Source organism: Tursiops truncatus, chromosome 10 (genome assembly GCF_011762595.2).
Source record: "Tursiops truncatus isolate mTurTru1 chromosome 10, mTurTru1.mat.Y, whole genome shotgun sequence".
Taxonomy (NCBI): Eukaryota; Metazoa; Chordata; class Mammalia; order Artiodactyla; family Delphinidae; genus Tursiops; species Tursiops truncatus.
In genome coordinates this window covers 22,114,390-22,133,247 of record NC_047043.1, presented here as the reverse complement: position 1 = coordinate 22,133,247, position 18,858 = coordinate 22,114,390, and the positions used below count along the sequence as shown (strand labels likewise).

The window sequence follows — 18,858 nt, the reverse complement described above, 5'->3', positions numbered from 1 at the left end:
TCCCAAGCCTTCTTTCGCCCTTTCCTCTTTTAGTTCCCCCTCCCCAACCGCAGCCACCTGCCTCCTCCTACCCCACCCCACCCCCATCCACTTTCTTCATCACCTGCTGCTTCACCTTCTCCTTCACTTTCCCTTCCCGTCTCTCCTTTCATTCTGTTTCACCACTTCCTCCAGGCTAGTTGTTTCCAAGCAGCTCACTTCAGTTCCCGCAGCTCCACTTTCTTGATTAACAGTTCTCAAACCTGGATGATCAACAAAATCATCTGGGGAGGCATTTCCATCCTATAGATCTCCACCCCCCCCATCCCGTGATTCTGGGTGCACTCAGGAGCTACAAGGTAGAAATGGGCATACGTATATTTACAAAGTTATCCGACGGTTTCCCAGGTTCGGGAACATTGCATTCTAGTCTAAAACCTTTTATCTCTGTGTTGGTGAGTCGCTTCAGGCTGCCTATATTATTCATCAAGTTACTTTTAAAAGTCGTTTCACCTCTAAGCTCCCACTTCAGCGACTTTCCAGAGCCAACTAAGCCTCATTCGGGCTTTTTTTTTTTTTGAGGGGGAGGAGCAGAGGAGGAATGGAAGAGTTGATATATATGTAATTGATTCCGATATTCAGGAAAATACAGATTTCCCACTCGTGAGAAAAAGTAAAAGAGAAGACACAATGATTTAGGATTACTCCTAAAACTCACCTTTGGTCACCACAGATTTTGGCAACAGGAGGAAAGTGTCTATTCCTTGCATCTCTGTGATGGCTGAGGTTTGAGTATTTGTCCAAGAGCATCGGGTTGGAGCGGGAAGGTTCTTATAAAAGTTTAATTTGCTTCGCCGTTCTTGCTTAGCCTCCGAAGTGTCTCCCTTAAGCGTCATTGTGGATCTCAGAAACAGAACTGCACAGTCCCCAAGACAAAGCCACCGAGGTGCAGGGCTCCAGAGTTTGGAGTTTCGCTGGGCTCCAGAGTTTGCTAGAGTGACCTGTTTTCTCTTTCCAGCTGGATCTAAATTCCCCAGGGAACTTTTCAGGTTCTGCTCCTTTGCACCCTTGTTCTAGCATTTCCAGCTGGGGTTGACAGCCAGAAGCATTAGAGGTGCAGGGCCCCCCGATGTGATGACGTGGGATCTGCCTTCTGGTGGAGGCCACCGGGAGAAGGAATTCAGAGTTCCAGCCTGAAGCCACTTGAGTTAACATGGGCTATGCATGGCCATGGCTGAGGATTCACAGCCCTAGGGTTTAGATACTCCCTTCTCCTGGAAAAACGGATCCAAAATATGTATTCCCTCATGGGTTACAGTGGCCAGAGTACTGTTCTTTATGGGGACTTCTTATGTCTCATGGCTTTTGACAGCTGCCTGAGAGATTCCCTAAGGCAGAAGGAGGGCTCCATGCTAAATACAGTGAGGCTTAAAGAGCAAAAGGAATAATGTCCTGAGAATCCGTGTTTGGCAAAATGGGAAAAGGTGGTCTAAGCTGTTTTTCACTGCTTTGTCTACTCTCCCATGTTAGAAGTCTAGAGAATGAGAGTGAAATAGAAGGAAAACTCATTCACTTAATCTTTGCCCTGAAATGGTTTAGACAGCAGCTTGACAACAACATACTTGGATGGAGGCAGCCCAGAGATAGCCCTGGTAGGAAGGGAGCTTAGTGGCTTGGCTGGTTTGAGCATCTGTCCAGGGTTTGAGTCCCAGAGGAAGCTGAGCTTGTGACTGATCCCTGCTTTCTCTTGATCTTGAAGGACCTAGGAGAAACATGATTTTAGTTTCTCCAAATGAGGGGAAATAGATGTCATTTAAAAAATTTTGACTTCACGTTTTAAAACATCCTTTTCAAATACAAAAGTTATCATGCAAAGGTTTTGGTAAAGAAAAATGGAACCGTTTTTGTGCATTCACCCAACACTCGACTTGCACAGAGAACAGGGTGCAGAGCAATGATATTCTGTAGTTTGTACTGATTCTTAAACGAGTTGTTTCTGTTTGTTGTTTCTGTTTGTTTGCTTGTTTTGTTAAATACAAGCAAATTATATATCTATTCTTACTTCCACCCAAACACCTTTGGCCACATCTTCCTCTGGGACATCAGTGTGGTGTTACATGAGGTGTTGTTAATTCATTTAATGATTTAAGAACAGAAAAGTGAAGTTCAGCGAGGAAATGTAGAAGGTAAGGAATCTAAATCCGCTGTTTGCAGGGTTTCTGAGATTTACTTCAGCTAGGTGTTTTGGTTGAGGGGATGGTGGGGAGTTAGTGGGTGTCTTCTAGTATATATTTTGTGTAAATTTCCTGTGGAAGTTGATTTAACATGGAATACAAATGACTGTGCTGCCCAAACCTAGGATCTAACCTTTAAAATCCGTTGGTCACTTGCTCATCTAAGCTATTCCAGCGAGCGTGAGCTAGTTCTTCAGTCTTCCAAATCATGTTTTAAACGTTCACGTGGCAAAGGCTTTGGTAAATGTCACCTTACCTTGGGCCAACGTCCACCCACTCACTCACCAAAAAATACTTGGGGTCTGTGCCCTGCACCTCCGTTGCTTATCTCGGATTCCCTGCTCCAGGGCCCGTGGAGTAGAAATGGTATAATATCGAAGGGAATCCATTGGACTACGTATTTTTTTAAATGGGAGCAGAGGAAACATGGCAAAATGTATGACAAAAATGAAAGGGGACGATGAGGAAAAAACCTAGATGGAGGAGCCGGGGGTTGAACCCGGGACTTCGTGCATGCGAAGCACGCGCTCTACCACTGAGCTACACCCCCTCCTGCAGGAGCTCCTTGGGGATCATTTATAAAATACTACTTTTATTTTGAGATTGGCTTTATTTTCTAATGGAGAAAATCCACTGGGTTAAATCCCACCATTTGTGAAATTACTAAACTGGATATTGTCTAGCGGCTTCACTCAGGTTACAGTCCGACTGACACAGTCTCTGATTCTAGGACTTTCCTACTTCTGTTAACCTGCTGCAAGGTCCACTCAGAAGAAACTACGTGAAAATTACTTTCTTTCGCCTGGAAAAGTCACAGATTTCCAACACAAATCTCCAGCAGTACTGGCTCAGATGAAATGCTTTTCAGCCCAGAGGCAGCCGAATTGAATTCCACACCAGGTTGGGTCAGAAGACGGCCAACAAACATCCTTTATCCAGCTGACACTCATTGTTTGCTCACGCATCACCACATGTTCTGAGATTGTTTTCAGTTCTGGTTCCACATCTCCCCACCTCTTGAGGATTATGTCTACAAAGGATTTCAGGGGGAAAAAAATCTTTAGTTCTATCAACTAAAAAAAATCTAAAGTTCTATCAACTTAAAAAAAAAAGCTGTCATGGGAATTCCCTTGGTGGTCCAGTGGTTAGGACTTCACGCTTTCGCTGCCGAGGGCGCAGTTTCAGTCCTTGGTGGGGGAGTTAGGATCCTGCAAGCCACGCAGCACAGTAAAAGAAAAAAAAAAAAAAAAAAGAAAAAAGAAAAGAAAAAAGTGACATTCTTCTAGACTGGGGGAATGAAAGGACAAACACAAGGCAGCGAAACAACATTGGGGAACCTAGCAACTGTCAAACTGCTTTCCCTGAAGGAACCCATTATCACAGTGGGAAAACCTGCAATTCTTCAGAACATGAAAATTCGAGGAGGTCCTGGGTAACTCAAAGCTGATAGTATTGGCCGCGTGGGAAAGAGCAGAGGTAATAGCTCTTTTCTCGCTGGGATGCTTTCAGCTTTGTATAAGGCCAATGACCTCCATGAGTCCAGAGCCCTAAACTATACTTCTTTATCATGATCTTCATATGATACTGATGGAAGTAATCCAGGAAGCTTTTCATTTAATGGCTTGAAAATACCGGACGCAAGTGTTTATTGGTGAAGGCAGGGACGACTGGAGGCACGCAATTCCAATTCTTGCCTTAGCCCTCTAAGCCCTTTTCTTGAGAAAGTGAATTCAGAAGCATTTGTATTAGGGTGACATGTTACAGGAAGGAGAATTTGTTTTGACACAAACTGTGGGCTTTTCAAATCATGGGGAGGGAATCCTGATTTTAGTTCAGCCTTTTAGAGCTCTTCCAACTAAGCTATGTTGACCAAATCTCTACTGTCATCAGCACTAATAATTTTCTCCACTTTCAAGTTTGGAAAGCACAGCAACCCTTGAGAGATGTTGTTCCCTTTTTCCCTCACTTTGAGAAAGTTGGTGTTTGATATCCTGCCACATGTGGTAATTAGTTTCAACTACTAGCAACAATGGGTGTGGGAGGGAGTGAGGAGAGAAAATCAGTGGGTAGGTTTTCTGTTCCTCAGTCTTCAGTCTTAATTGACATAGGCAGAGCCGAGAACACAAAGGAATCCATTAACAAAAATTGACTATGAGCCTCTTTTCCTTTCCTTTGTATCTTTTTCTTTCCTTTTCCTGGGTAAACTGTGATATGGAACAAAAGGGAGCATGGGCTCACTCTCTTATTTCTTCTTATCTTACTTGTGGTGATGCAGTTAGGTTAGTAGATGCCAGAGTCATAGAGTTGAAATAGATCAGCTTAAAAGCAATCTTTTGGGTAATGGATTTACTTTGGATGTGAGCAGGGGAAAAAAAATGACTAAAGAATTTTTTTTGATGGGGAAATTTGGATGTGTTCTTGAAATATAGTATTCGTGAGGAAAGGGAAAAGCAACAATGGAGTCCAAGATTACCTGGATTCTCCTGCATGCTTAGCTTATGCTCTACCAGTGAGCTACACAACCAGATAGACCCTATACTTCAGTAAATCTATAACTGATGATTGCCCTGCTTCTTATTGAGGAGTCATTTTTCCTTTTCCCCTACATTGTTTCCAACTTTTATTTGGAAGCCAGATGGAACTTGGCTTTCTTCTAGGAAGGTCTTTAGAGCATGTTAGGGTGTTCCTTCACTTCTCACATCCTGCCATTGGCTTCAACTAGCTTCTGAAAAGCAGGACCTTGAGGGGCAAATCCAGGGCAGCAATAGAATGAGAAAGTCATAAATGTATACAATCCAGTGGTGTTTTGCTCTGTCTTAATCTAGACTGAAAGACAACTTCGGAGGTGCTTTCAAGGGTCCGCCAGACAAATAAAACAGTGAACTGAATGACGAAAGGCAAGGGAGAAATTTGATGTAACATGGTAGAACAACACAGGATTTGGACTCTTACTGGAGTCCAATACTTAGTACTTAGGAAGACTTACAGGTAGATTGGATTATGCAGACAGTGATGCCTTTCACAAAGCTAATAAAAACAGGGGAAGTGGTGGGAATTCTGTTTGTTGTTGTTATTGGTTTGTTGATTTATTTTTGCGTCGGGAGCATAAGACGGGGTAATAAAGGGGTAACGTTGAGTTTGGGTTTTGGTATGACATATTTTAAATGCCTACAAGATGGCCTCTTGAGGATGTCTACCTACACACATTATAACCTGAATCTGGAATTCTGTGGACATCTCGGAACCTCAAGTTTGGACATGTGGCTAGGAGTAGAAAGACTCCAAAGAGTAGGTAGAGTGAGAACTTAAAGTTATGCATACAGACATGTAGGTAACGGGACTTCCCTGGAGGCCCAGTGGTTAAGACTCGGTGCTTCCGCTGCAGGAGTCACGGGTTCAGTCCCTCGTCGCGGGATTAAAATGCTGCGTGGCACGGCCAAAAAAAAATACGAATAGATAAGGAGGTTATTGTTAGGGCTTGTGAAAAACAAAGAAATGAGATTGCTCCTAGGCTGATCTCATTGTTCTTTGATTTATACTGGTTATTGTTATGGTCCTAAAGTTTCCTTAGAAGACCAATAAAAGTCCCATTTTCTGCCATCAGCTTCCACATAAAGTGATTATCTGTGCAGAAATTGCAGATCTCTTAAGCTGTCTGTAAAAGGAAACAGCATCAATTCCACCAGTCCCCAAAGGACAACCTTTGAGCAGAAATACTGTCCACGGGGTCTGGTTTATTGAAAAGGAACGTCTCCTGCCTCCACCGCACCCACTTGCTGCTGAGCATCTGCTTCTCAGCGTTTTGAGAATTCAGTGGAAAGGATGGGAAGGGAACAAAGAGATGGCTGACTTTTTAGAAACCAAGACCTCTCCATTACTTGAATTTATCTGAAAGTCAAGTGTTCTCTAGGGCAGGGGATGAACATCACTTTGTCTCCAAAATTAAAGCAGGTTGGTGGTGGGGCTTTCTTTATTTTGTCTTTTTCTGGGCTCTTACTGGAGAAACAGAAGTCCTTGTTCGAATTCATGTGTTCTATTCCAGGTATGTGATAAAAGTTCATGAATAGTCGTGTGTCTAAGGCATTTGGTTTGCAGTTCAAAGTGTTTTTCCAGGGACGGTTGGAATCCTGCTCACAGCACCCTAATTTTTCACGTGGCTACTGTCTTTAGGATTAGTTATTCTGGCCAAAGAAATTGCACACGGGTTTCTTTCTTTTTCTTTTTTCCCGTCTTACTTTGAATCTTCCTTCTCTTAAGTAGTATGGTAAAATGGTAGTTCAGGTGAAAAAGCTGGTTAAATTGGGGACATTCGCGGATGTGGAATAAGCCTGTTCTTTTTTTTTTTTTCCTTCTCTTGTTTATTCCTTCTGCTGTCCCAGCAATCATGTTTACTTTCCATGTGAGCAGGGGGAAAAAAGTGACGAAAGGTGGAAAAGTAGGAGAGCAGATTCCGCGGGACTGAAGGAATGTAAAAATATAAAATATATTGGGGAGCAGAAAACGAAGTGCTCGTGGAGGTGCCGGGGATTGAACCCGGGGCCTCATACATGCAAAGCATGCGCTCTACCACTGAGCTACACCCCCGAGTAGTAGTGGACTCTTTTTTTGATATATTAGGAAATATGCCCATTTTCCGTATTCTTTGGCAAAGCTATTTTCTTTTGTCAGAAAATTTATTCTGTTAACTCCACTATTTCTACAGTTTTTAAATTAGATTTTTTTGGTGGATGTCTATGCTCAAGAATAGTAAATTCTAAAAACAAAAAAAAAAAGAATAGTAAATTCTAAACCCAAATTTTTACCTTTCCTGCTCGTGGTTTCTTCTCAGCCGGGTCAGTCCTCTCCAAGACCTTCTCACCTGGGCCAAAAGACAGAGTAGATGGAAGAGCATAAAAGAAAGGAAATTATCACCTTTTATCATCACTCGAAATCATCACAGGAAACAAAAAACTGATCCCACGTTCACAAAAATTAATCTGTTTCTCAGCATCTTTGAAGATTATGCAAGAACGAACAAAAAGAAGAAAAAATAAGGGACTCTAAGAAATTAAATTTTTTTTTCTGTAATTTTCTGAGCTGTGTCGGAGTAGCAGAGAGGCTTTCTAGAGAATCCCTATTACTTCTCTTCTCTCTCCACCTACCATCCCACATTGCCAGGAATTGGATGCAAGCACCATACATGGAAGACATTCCAAACTTTTGGGGGTGGGTAAGTATATTGGACAATTAGACAGCAACACTTGCAGAGTCTGAAACATTCTAAAAACGGGTTGAAAACAATCTCAGTTTTGAAAAATGTGTCAGAGAAGTTTATATTTAAGGACCCGAAATAGCTCAGCTGAGAGAGCATTAGACTGAAGATCTAAAGGTCCCTGGTTCAATCCCTGGTTTCGGCAAGTCTGAGTGTTTCAGCCTACAGCCGGTAGGAGGGGCAATCTTAGCAACTCCCGCGACGTAGTACCTGAAACTCCAATCTTTAAATTGAGGTCTTGTAATTGATGTCACATGAGCAAAGGAAATGTCCGGCATTCCTTGCTTCTCCCGTATGCGTGCGACTGCAATGGCCTGTGAGTTTTGAATTTTGATTCATCTTTAATGAATAGTAAAATTCGTTCTTATAATTTACGATGCTATTTTCCCTTAATAATAATGACATCAAATGGCAAATTAAGAAATACCATAACACGTCGAGAGAGCGAGGAAGAAAAAAAGCTAAATTTATGTTTTATTATCTTTACCGGCATCTTTCCCTGTTTTTTGGGTAAGGGACCCTACATTTTCATTTTGCCCTGGTCCCGTACATTATGCAGCCGGCCCTGACCAACATTAAATCGACATTCTATGCTTTCACAAATTTCTTGGGCTAATTACATCTTACCTCCACACCCACTCTCAGTCTTCCCACACACCTATCATTGAATTATAATCTCGAGCACTGGCGAGTTTCGTATTAAAATCCACGCCCAGAGTCTACAGTGCCTCTCTGAATTTCAATTCGTTGTTCTTAATTCTTTACATGAAATTAGGATTGGGATACCTGAGATAACATTGCAAGGAAAATCCCAAGGGAAGATGTATTTCCAATAGGAAACATTAAGAAAATAGGCAGTACACTAAAATCAGTCCTGCTCTTTGCTTTCTTAATATAGTCCTGCGTTGTGCGGATGTAACAAACTCAGTTCCATTTTGTTTCCAAAGCCGTTGGAAACTACCTATTAATGGGTGGCTGGTAGGCTGCTGGTAGGAAAAACCCGGCCAAAGTCGAATTTTAAGAGAGCAAAAGATGCACTCGGAGAAACAGACAGGTCACACCTAGAGAGGCCCCGCTGGGATTCGAACCCAGGATCTCCTGTTTACTAGACAGGCGCTTTAACCAACTAAGCCACGGAGCCCACGCTGTGAGTTTGTTAGGGTTTTCTTCTGTCAGAGAATGCATTTGTATTGCTGTATTTCAGAATAGGACCTGAGACGGGAACTATATATTCATCTCTTTTTAATAATAAGACATCTTTTCGTGGACTTTCATACTCTTGGCTTTTGACTGGGGTCAGAGCCACCCAACCAATGAATAACAGCTTTGACCCAAGCGTTATTCATCTGTCTTTTTTCCTTTCGCTCTGCATGACCTCACTGTATTTGGCGTGGAGCCTCGATACTGCCTCAGGGAAACTCAGGCAGAAAAGTTCAAGCAAGATAGAAAGGCAGAGACTATGCGTAGATTTCCTCAGAAAGCACTGGGCCACTGACTTTGGTAAACTGCAAGGAAATCAATATTCCGAGTGAACCATTTTCTCCAGGAGACGAAACTAGCAAAACCATAAAGGCTCAAAATCTACCTCATCCACCTGTGGTCAGGGTTACTTCAACCTCTCCGTGCTGGCGTCTGAGAGTCCCCACGCTTCGCCGCGGGCATCTGGGTTGGTTTCTCCTTCTCTGGAAAAGGCCCTGCACTACCAGGCCTTTCCCACATCTTTACACCGGTATCCCTGCCCTCCACTGCTCCTGTCTGGCAGAACCGCGGCTGACAAAGCTGGGCAGAAACTTCGAAGAGGAAAATAAAGTTGCCTCAGGAAATAAAGGTCCAGTTGGAGAGAGGACACAAAACCACCAGGAGCTAAATGAAGACGAGACAAGGCAAGACAGTCCCTGCTCGCAAATCTCTTGGCCCAGCAGGTGATCGGGAACCCTGTGGTGGGATCCTAAAGACCTGGTTCTGAAAACCTCAGAATAGACCATCCCATCAAATACTGCGACTGTGTTAAGCAGTCTTCTACCAAAAGAAGACAACAGCAGGGGGATGATACATGGCTTGGGGACATGACCTGAAAATGAAAAGCAAATTAACTTTTTGTCACACCCTTCATGCAACTGAACAATTCCCCAAACCTTAAAACCAATAAAGCTCAAAGTAGACGCTATTGCCTTTAGCCAAATTTTGACCTGTCAGTCAACCCAGATACGAATTTAAGATTCTTTTTTTTAATTTTAAGGTAACCCTAAATCATTTCATTTTCTGTCTTACTTTGAAGTTTCATTCCGACCTCTCTTACGGGTGTGAGGTCCTATCTTCCTGAGGACAGAAATAACATAACTAACTCTCCAGTTCCTCTGTACCACAGGTCAGTTCCCCTCTCTGCCCATTAACAAGACAGAAACTCAACTGGCTCTGGGGATGTCACTGGAAATATATATGAAAATATATCAATATTTCTTAATATACACTTAATATATTAAATAAAAATTTAAATATATTAACATTAATGTTATGATAAATAGCAAAGTCAACCACAAGCAACCTTCCAAGGTAGAGAGAAAAAGGTACATAAATGTTGTAAACGAATGTCAGTAGTACCCAGACCTGGGGAATGGCTTGAGAACTTGATGAAAGTATAGATTCCTGGGCCCACACACAACTCCTAAATGAATTAAAAATAAGGCAGGAATCTTTATAATTTAAAATCTTCTTCACATTTTACAGATGGCCAGCCAGGTTAGAGAACCACCATTGGTCTAGAAAGTTAAGTGAGTGGAAGTAAGACAATCTGGTGACAAACTTCATCCGGAAGTGGTGGTTAGGGAGGGAGAGGGATGGGCAGAATGATTCCTGGGTTCTTGAAGAAAGGTAGGCAACAGAGGTTGAGGGATTTACCATAGTAACTTTTTAAAATAATCAGGCTTGGCTTAGAAACAATAGTAATGAGACAGTTTTTAAAAAGAGAGAATTATAAAATTTTGGGCCGGGGGAGGGAAATGATGATTATTTGCACATGATAAAAAGAAAATGAAATAATGAGCTTTGATTCCAAAAGTTTAATGCTGACTTCCTTGGAAAGTAACCACCAGTCTTCAAAGCTTGTTAATGGTTCCATAAAACTCCTTTTATTTTGGGTCTGTTACCCAGATACCAGATTCTAATATTGTCAGTAGGGTGTTACAATTCATTCTGCCTCAGGGAAAAGAATTCTGCCTCAGGCCAAAGAATTATCAATGATTAAAAAAAGCTAGCTGATTTGTTGTCTTAAAATTTTGTAACAGAAAGGTTAGTTTTTAACAGTTTAATGCCACGACATGAATGCATGAACTCAACCCCATTGGGCAGCCTGGAATGGAACCCCACCTATGCTGAATCAGAAGTTCCAGCTGTCGCTCATGCACTATCACATTCTGAGATTGTTCTCAGTTCTTACTACACACTTCATCTTGTGAGTTTTGTTACAAATAGCATCAGAACAAAACTTCAGAAATGCACCTACTCTTCATTTTCGTTTGAAGGAGGGCAATTTTTAAGAACAGATACGGGGCAGCAGAGTAAGAGTAGTAGAGAGAACAAAGCCCTCACATTCCTTTCCCTCTGAGAATGCAATGACTGACAGGAAAGATTGGCACAGAAATTTGAAAGAATAAAATTAAATAGCTGAAACCTCTGAGATGGGATCACTTTTGTCTATGCAGCTGATGATGGCCATTTTTCCCCCAAAGCCTTTCAACTTTAGCTGCTGGCTTCTCCAGTATTTTCTGTGTGATTTTCTGACATGTACCTGGCAGGGTTTCCTTAATATATTTATATATGATGACAAAGCTTGAAATTTCGATTCCACCCCCCATTTCAGCCCCCTAGACAATTCACTTCAAGGATGGAGGAGGGTGTCTGTGGTCAGGAAGCTTCTACATGCGAATTGGGAAAGAATTATTGACTAAACATGACCATCGCCACCATACTATGGGAACAGATACGAGTACTCTCGTGCTAAAGGATCTCTCAATCTAGCTATTTCAGTCACACTAGAAAACTCTACACTCACTGACTCAAACACTCATTTTAATGAATTGAGGTTTGGATAACAACAGCATTCTTATGAGAAGTGGATTTATTGTGCAACGTCTACCCATGCAAGGTAGAACTGAGATCTGTAGACTTCAATGTCTGGTGACTGCACTGAGTTGCCCTCAGTGGAGCCTGGAAGATAAGGAGGGAGTGGAAGAAAATTAGTGGGCAGGCTTTCTGCTCCTCAGAAACCTGTCTCTCAAGAAAGGCACAGCTGAGAAAATAGGGGTAGGAAGTTGTGCATGGTCCTCTTATTTTTTTCTCTTCCCATTCTTCCCCCCTCCCCCCTCCCATCCTCAATTATTTTTGCAAATGAATCATTTACTGGCTTGTGAATGTGCATTTGGTATGTTTACTGCCCTGGGTGAACAGTATCTTCCTTTGTTATCCCGCTCCACGCAGCCTTCCTTGTTCTGACACAATCAGGTTCGGTAATGGACTCCAAAGCCCTTGGGGTAGAAATGCTTGAGTGCTTAAAGCAACCAACTAAATTAGATAAGTAGTCTCCCTTGAATGTGAGCAGGAAAAGATGAGTAGAGAAATGCAAAAGTAAAAGTAAGAAAAAACCAAAAAAAAGAGAAGAGGTTCTGACATGGTCAGGAAAATGCAGCTGTGAAATGCGAGCTTGGAGATAGGGAAGATTAAACCTAGGACTTCTTCCATGCTCCGTAATCTCGCCACAACTCAGCTACATCCACCCGGACATGTGGCTGCTGAGAAAAAGTTTTTGACTAATTACCTTCCTTTTCTGGATGTCTTCGAGGATCTAATAGTTGGCAGAAGAGTTTAGTCTGTTCAGTTCCTTTATTTTGTGAAGCTCCTACTCTGAATCTGGTCTTGTGGCTACATGAAGAGAAGGGGCACTGCAGCCCAGATGAAAAGACACTTGGTCTTCCCAAAGTTAGCTGGCTCTGAGGTCTGCTTGCCAAGGGACTGCCTGAGTAGCAGTTCCATCCACCCAAAGAGAGAAGCCCATTATGGAACCTACCCTTGTATCTTCAAATGCTCACTCCTTCAACTTCCTTCCCCTCTGCTTACACAGCGGGCAATAGAAATGAAAAACATAATGCAGAGGGATGTGAGGAAGAGTAGCGTGCTTCCTTGAGAATTTAACTGCATGTGGGGAAATTAGAGACAAAGGATGAATTCACAATACTTGTGGTGAAATGAAACACCTCCGTTTCAGGCAGTGACATTTTCTAGTGGATGCTACAGCTCTGGTTCTTAAAGACACAGAAGACAGAAAGAAAGGAGGAGGAAAACAAAGTATTCCTGAGAGCTAGCTATTATAGAGTTTTTTCAAATGGAGTTTTCTCTGCAATGAAGAGAATGCAGAGGAGATTTCCACTAGGACAAGATCTACCAAATGAATTAGTTGTTTATATGTGCAGTACCTAGATCTATAAGTTTGGGTAGTTCGCTAGTTAAGCTTTCAAATTTTTAGCTGGGGAAACAACGTTCGAATCCCTAGCAGTTTAGTATTGCAATGTTCGCACTTGTTCTGTAGTTATTGGGGAAGGCGGGGCGGCCGGGATATGACTCCAGTTATTTTTAACTGGCAGAAAGCAACTGAAATCTTGCCTGCTCTTAAAGTTCTGAGTATTTGCAATGGGATCCTTTACCCTGGTGGCTGGTAAACTATTGCCTGCGAGCTAAGAATGATTTTGGAACGTTTCACGAATTTGCGTGTCACCCTTGCGCAATGGGTCATGCTCACCTTCTCTGTATCTTTCCAGTTTTAGTATGTGTGCTGCCGAAGTATGTGAGCACCGTTTTTTATTTTAAAAGGCTGAAAAATAAAACGAAGAATAGTATTTTGTGACACGTGAAGTTTATATGAAATTCAAATTTCGGTGTCCATATATAAAGTTTTATTCGAACACAGCAACCTCATTCATTTACACATCATCTATGTCTGCTGTCGGGCTACAACAGGAAGTACTTGTGACAGAGACAGTACGTGGTAGCTTTTTCCCTTCCCACTGCTGCTGTGCGCAGTACACATCACAGTGACTCACTGATCGTTCCTCGTTTTTCAGTATCGCACACATAATATTTTATTATTATTTTTTAAAGTAGCAGTGCTTACATATCATTTAAAAACAATAAACGTGGGCCTCAACTGCGAGCTCCTGCATGGCTGAACTATGGCCACAGCATTGTGTTTATTGTGCAATTAGGCTTTAACATACTAAAGGAGTATGGTGTATCGTGAGCATCATTTCGTATTCACTAAAATGCTAAGCTTGCCGAAACCCGGGATTGAACCAGGGACCTTTAGATCTTCAGTCTAACGCTCTCCCAACTGAGCTACTTCGGCTAACCGAAAAATTGACTTCTTGACTTTTCTTTTTAATATTTAGATTATTTTCAACTTCGGTCTTTGGAAGGTTTCAGGTTTCTTAAGTATGGCTCTCTAGTTGGCCAATATATTTGCCCACCCAGGAAGACTTGGAATATATTGTCTTCCATGTATGCCAGTTGGATCCAATTCCTGGCAGCGCGGGATGGACAGGTATAAAACAGATTTTAAGGAGAGGTGATAATGAGGGATTCAATGGAAAGCCTTTCTGCTCCCCTGCGTCCTGTGACTTGACCCAGGACACTGTTCAGAAAGTAAGGGAACTTAAAGGCAATATTTTTTTGGATCCCTTATTTATCTCTTCTTTTTGATCCTTCCTCTCTCACAATCTCCAAAAATGCTGAGGTATGGAATCCAATAACGCTATAAATTTGCTAAAAGAATGCAATATACAGGTTCATTACCACAATGCAATATACAGGTTCACTACCAGTGTATATACAGGTTCATAAACACTCGTCACAGTACTCCAACTGGCAGGACAGCAACTGTCACAAAAACTAGAAATTTTTAAATGGCATATCTCATTGCAATAGAATTTCTTCACACACACAAAAATGTTTTTAATGAAGATGAGGTTGCAACCAAGTCATTCTATAATTGGCTCCTCTGTAAGTCATGCAAGGAAACCATTTATCACGGAGAAGTAATTACAGAGTGTTTACTTGTAGTAGCCAAAGAAATACATCCAGGGAGTTCCCTCGTGGCCTAATGGTTAGGAATCCAGGTTTTCACTGTTGTAGTCCGGGGTTCAACACCTGGTCAGGGAACTGAGACCCTACAAGCCACAGGGTGTGGCCAAAAAATTTTAAAAAAGTCTAGAGAAAAGAAATCTAAGACCCCGCTGACTGAGCCTTGAGGACATCAGGAGCAACATCGAGTTGATTTTAAAAATAAGCAAATGATCTGGCATCATTTTCTTTGACTCTTGATGAGTCAGTCTAACAGATGTTACTGACATTATTCAGTAGTTTATTCAAGGAGTCAATGTCAGTTTGAAGTGACTGAAGAAATAACCTACATGAATAGTCTACATGGAAAAACTCCAGGTGAGACTATTTTGTGAGAAGTTGAACAAAGAGCAATTCATTACAACCTGCCACAATATGTTTCAACCGGTGGTGGTAAAATTATGAAGGGAACAGAAAAAGACTTAGTTGAACAAATTTTAAAACTTGTGAGAAAGGTAACCCTACAGGACCTCTTTGACTTTTGGAGGCAATATAGAGTCTTCCAGACCTAATAATGTAATGGTCTTAACAAGTAGCCTGGAAAGGTACCAGTTTTATTTAAAGCCCAGAACAAGAGAAAGTTCTGCAGTAGGTCCAGGCTGTACGAAAGCTACACTATCACTTTACCTGTATGACCCAGCAGAGTACTCAAATGTCTATGTAAGACAGAGATGGTATTTGGAGTTTTTGGCATTCTTCTATTAGTGAATCACAGGGCAAACCTTTGGGATTTGGTGCAAAACTATGACATCCTCCTCAAATTTTTATTCTCTTGTTAAAAAATCATTTTTGGTCTATGTTATGAGAGAGAATAAATGCTTGGGCATGAGTCACTATGAGACTTGAGCTTCCAGTCGTGACCTACTTGTTCTCTAATCCATCTAGCCATAAAGTTGTGCATGCACAGCATCATTTCATTATTAAGTATAAACAGAATATATGAGCAGGGCCGACACACATGAGTCATTTGCATAGAAAAGTGGCTTATATTCCCATGGCTCCTACACTTGGTACTTTATCTCTTCAACCCCCATTCATAGCCTCATAGTGAGTTCCCTGTAACTGAGGAAGAAAAAAAACAAAACAAAACAGGACTGGTTTATCAGTAATTCTGCACCCTATGCTGACGCCACACATATGTAAGCAGCTACCATAGCACCTGAAGGCCAGTGGTGAAGGTAAATCCCCCCAGTGGGCATGACTTCACGCAGGGCACGTGATTGTTCATTTTACTTGGAAGGAAAGATAGAGCAGAGGGATCCACGCTAATTCATGACAAGTGACTAATAGTTTGGCTGGATGATTAGTACTTGGAGGGAAAATTGCTGAAAAGTCATGACAGAGAGGTCTGGGAAAGAAACAGAGGGATAGATTTTACTAAATGGGCAGAAGGATAGATTACTAAATAATCTAAGGATTATTTTCAATGTAGATGCTCTCCAAAGAGCAACCTCCTAAGAGGGGGATCTTAATAGGCAGTTGGACAAGATGACCCGTTCTCTTGATGTTTGGAAGCTTCTCCTTAGCCGTCACTGTCCTGTCCAATGGGATTATGAAAATATTGGCCACGGTGACAAAAATGGAAGTCATATATAGCTCAGTAACATAGACTTCTGTACACTAAAATAGAGCAGATTGAAACCACTGCAAAATGACTAAACTACCAACATACTTAAAACATAAGTAACATTAACATCATAAAATGAAATAAATTCAAAATAAAAAGAGTTCTGTGAAAGGAAGATTGAACTAAAATGTCAATAGGAGTAGATGTTTAATATTTTTCATAATTTCATTATTGATCCAAGGGATTTTTATAAAATGGCACTTGATTTAAAAAACTATGACTGCCAAGGCATTATGAAAGGTTGCATCAAAGATACTAGCTTGAACCTGTTGCATGAATATATGGCAAAATAAAATAAAAATAAAGTGATTCAGTATTGAGGTCAAGGAATATCAAGAAAGAAGTTTCGACATTAAGAAGAAATTGATTGTCATACCTGAATCTTTATGACCTTACTTTTCTTCTCCTTTCAGTTTTCAGTATTCTAATCTCAGTGGTGAACTAATCCTTCATTTAAGAATGCTTAATATTGTTCTTTCTGGAGCCCTTAACATATGGACATTCCAGACAAGGCAAAACTCTACCAGTGATGGTATGCCAGTTGCAAGGGTATTTTGTCAGTAAGGAAAATGAGAAGGCTTGGGTAGTTATTAAAATGTCCAGTGATGTTCAGGTATTTTCCTCATGTCACCAGGTTAATAGAGCAGTGAAATAAAGATCGCCTAATGTCAAATAGAGTCTCATACATATACACCATACATAGCACATTGACACACACACAGTAGAGAAGTTCTTCCTTTATGGGTCATTTCACAGTGTCTTGTGACTGACCGTAACAATATGCACCCCTCCCCCCAATGCACAGACACACAAAGAAAATCTCAAAGTAGGAATGAATGAAAAATGTGTTGCTGGGCTTCCCTGGTGGCGCAATGGTTGAGAGTCCGCCTGTCCATGCAGGGAGTACGGGTTCGTGCCCCCATCCGGGAAGATCCCACATGCCGCGGAGCAGCTAAAACGTGTTGCTAAGTAGTGTGTTGAAATTTCTTACCCTCCAACATTCCTAGATTTTTCCAAGTAAACTTTAGATTTTCATATTTAAATCTGTAAATTAAATCACAACCAGAATAGATCAGTTAACAAAGCAGAGTTGATTATGATAGTTCCATTTGGATTCCAAGGTTGGAAAAAACAAAACAAAAGCGAAATTTTCTTTATAAGAAAAGGGGATATATTTAAAATCTGGGAAACCAGCTTATTTTGCGGGCACCCTCATGATTATGTGTGTGTGTATTCAAAACAGAACAACAGCTAAAACGCTGAAATCATTGATGATACTGAGGGCAATTAAGGTTGAGAAGCCTGAGCCAGAGACTAAATTCTGCAGTGAAGGGGAAGGAAATGACGATGGGGAAGTGACAGGAACAGGGGAAAATAGAGCGCCAGAGGAAGGTATGTTAGGTATGTTAGGAAGGTATGCGTATCTGAGGACGCTCCAGGGAGGATCTGTAAGCTGCAACTGACTCCTCTACCGGCAGGAAAAATGTCTTTAATACAATTCAATTATACTGTAGATTTCAAGAACATGATCCTAGAACATGTTTGGCTGAATCACCAGATACAAGGGATGGGCAGACGTAGTGGGTCTCAAGTCTCTCTGACAGAGTGGAAGGAGTGTCTTCCGTGGAGACCTCGACTTCACAATGGCTCGAAGTAGCTTGGTGGGGCGCTTCTTTTACGAGACATTTACCTTGGGTGGAGTGCGCCCCCTAGAGTGCATGTAGGTTAATTTCAGAGAACTACTGGAGATTTTGCACGTCTAGTCAGCCAAATTTATCAGGTAAGAGAGATGCAATGTTCCCAAACTGCTGAAATGAAACTTTTACAATGGCCAATCACTTTATGTGACTTGGCTTCTTGAAAGTGGCCAATTGTTTGCAACAAACAGTAAACTAACATAAATCAAACCATTCACCTCTTCTGTGACCAAGAATAGCCTTTCTCTTTCCCTCAAACCTCTTGCTTTGCATTCAGGTCTCCCTCTACATTTTTCCCTGGTTTAGGTGAGACACAAAAACTTTTTTACTTCATAAACTGGATTGTATAATCAAATTCATGTTGATTCATCAAAATCATTGTTATTAATAGGATCACGAAGTTAAAACTACTTGTAGGAAAAGGTGGAATCATCCCACAAGTACCAAGCAACTATCCCAAATTTCTGGAGACCAGTATCCTAAATCTGTGTTCTCTGATGTTTCCAAAAGTGCTTAGGACTCCAGCTGTGTATCTCCTTTAGCAGCCTTTTCAAGAGGTGATGCTCTCCCAAGCATACCCAGAGTGAGAGTTCAGAACAAGTAGAAGGAGAAAAGAAGTTTTCCTATACTCTTTTTACTTCTTTCCTTTGGGATCCAAACAGGACAGGACAGGACAGCAAGTCTGTGTGGTGAATGAGTATCTCCTGCCTTCTCAGCTCAAACCTGGCACTGGTGAACATCCACTCTCAAGCTTTTAAGAGAGGGCAAGGACTCAAGAGAGTGGCTTGCTTCTTTGGCTGGAGCGTTCTCTCCTATAGCTGTCATCATGGCCAGCCTCATGTGTCTGTGACCAGTGCATTTCAGAGAGCCTTGTGGCCAGCAAATTATGCAGCCAGTCTGTCC

General features: G+C 41.5%; 6 non-coding genes across 6 annotated transcripts; 1 reads left to right on the top strand and 5 right to left on the bottom strand.

Moving 5' to 3' along the window:
• Positions 1 to 2,691: 2,691 nt before the first annotated feature.
• Positions 2,692 to 2,763, bottom strand: TRNAA-CGC (transfer RNA alanine (anticodon CGC)). Its single transcript has one exon. It is a non-coding gene; the product is annotated as a tRNA-Ala (tRNA).
• Positions 2,764 to 6,725: 3,962 nt separating this feature from the next.
• TRNAA-UGC (transfer RNA alanine (anticodon UGC)) lies at positions 6,726 to 6,797 on the bottom strand. Its single transcript has one exon. It is a non-coding gene; the product is annotated as a tRNA-Ala (tRNA).
• Positions 6,798 to 7,536: 739 nt separating this feature from the next.
• On the top strand, positions 7,537 to 7,609 carry TRNAF-GAA (transfer RNA phenylalanine (anticodon GAA)). The gene has a single exon. It is a non-coding gene; the product is annotated as a tRNA-Phe (tRNA).
• A 922-nt stretch (positions 7,610 to 8,531) lies between these two features.
• Positions 8,532 to 8,605, bottom strand: TRNAT-AGU (transfer RNA threonine (anticodon AGU)). The gene has a single exon. It is a non-coding gene; the product is annotated as a tRNA-Thr (tRNA).
• Positions 8,606 to 13,196: 4,591 nt separating this feature from the next.
• LOC117314072 (U6 spliceosomal RNA) lies at positions 13,197 to 13,308 on the bottom strand. Its single transcript, XR_004528753.1, has one exon. It is a non-coding gene; the product is annotated as a U6 spliceosomal RNA (small nuclear RNA).
• Positions 13,309 to 13,785: 477 nt separating this feature from the next.
• TRNAF-GAA (transfer RNA phenylalanine (anticodon GAA)) lies at positions 13,786 to 13,858 on the bottom strand. Its single transcript has one exon. It is a non-coding gene; the product is annotated as a tRNA-Phe (tRNA).
• Between the last annotated feature and the right edge of the window lie 5,000 nt (positions 13,859 to 18,858).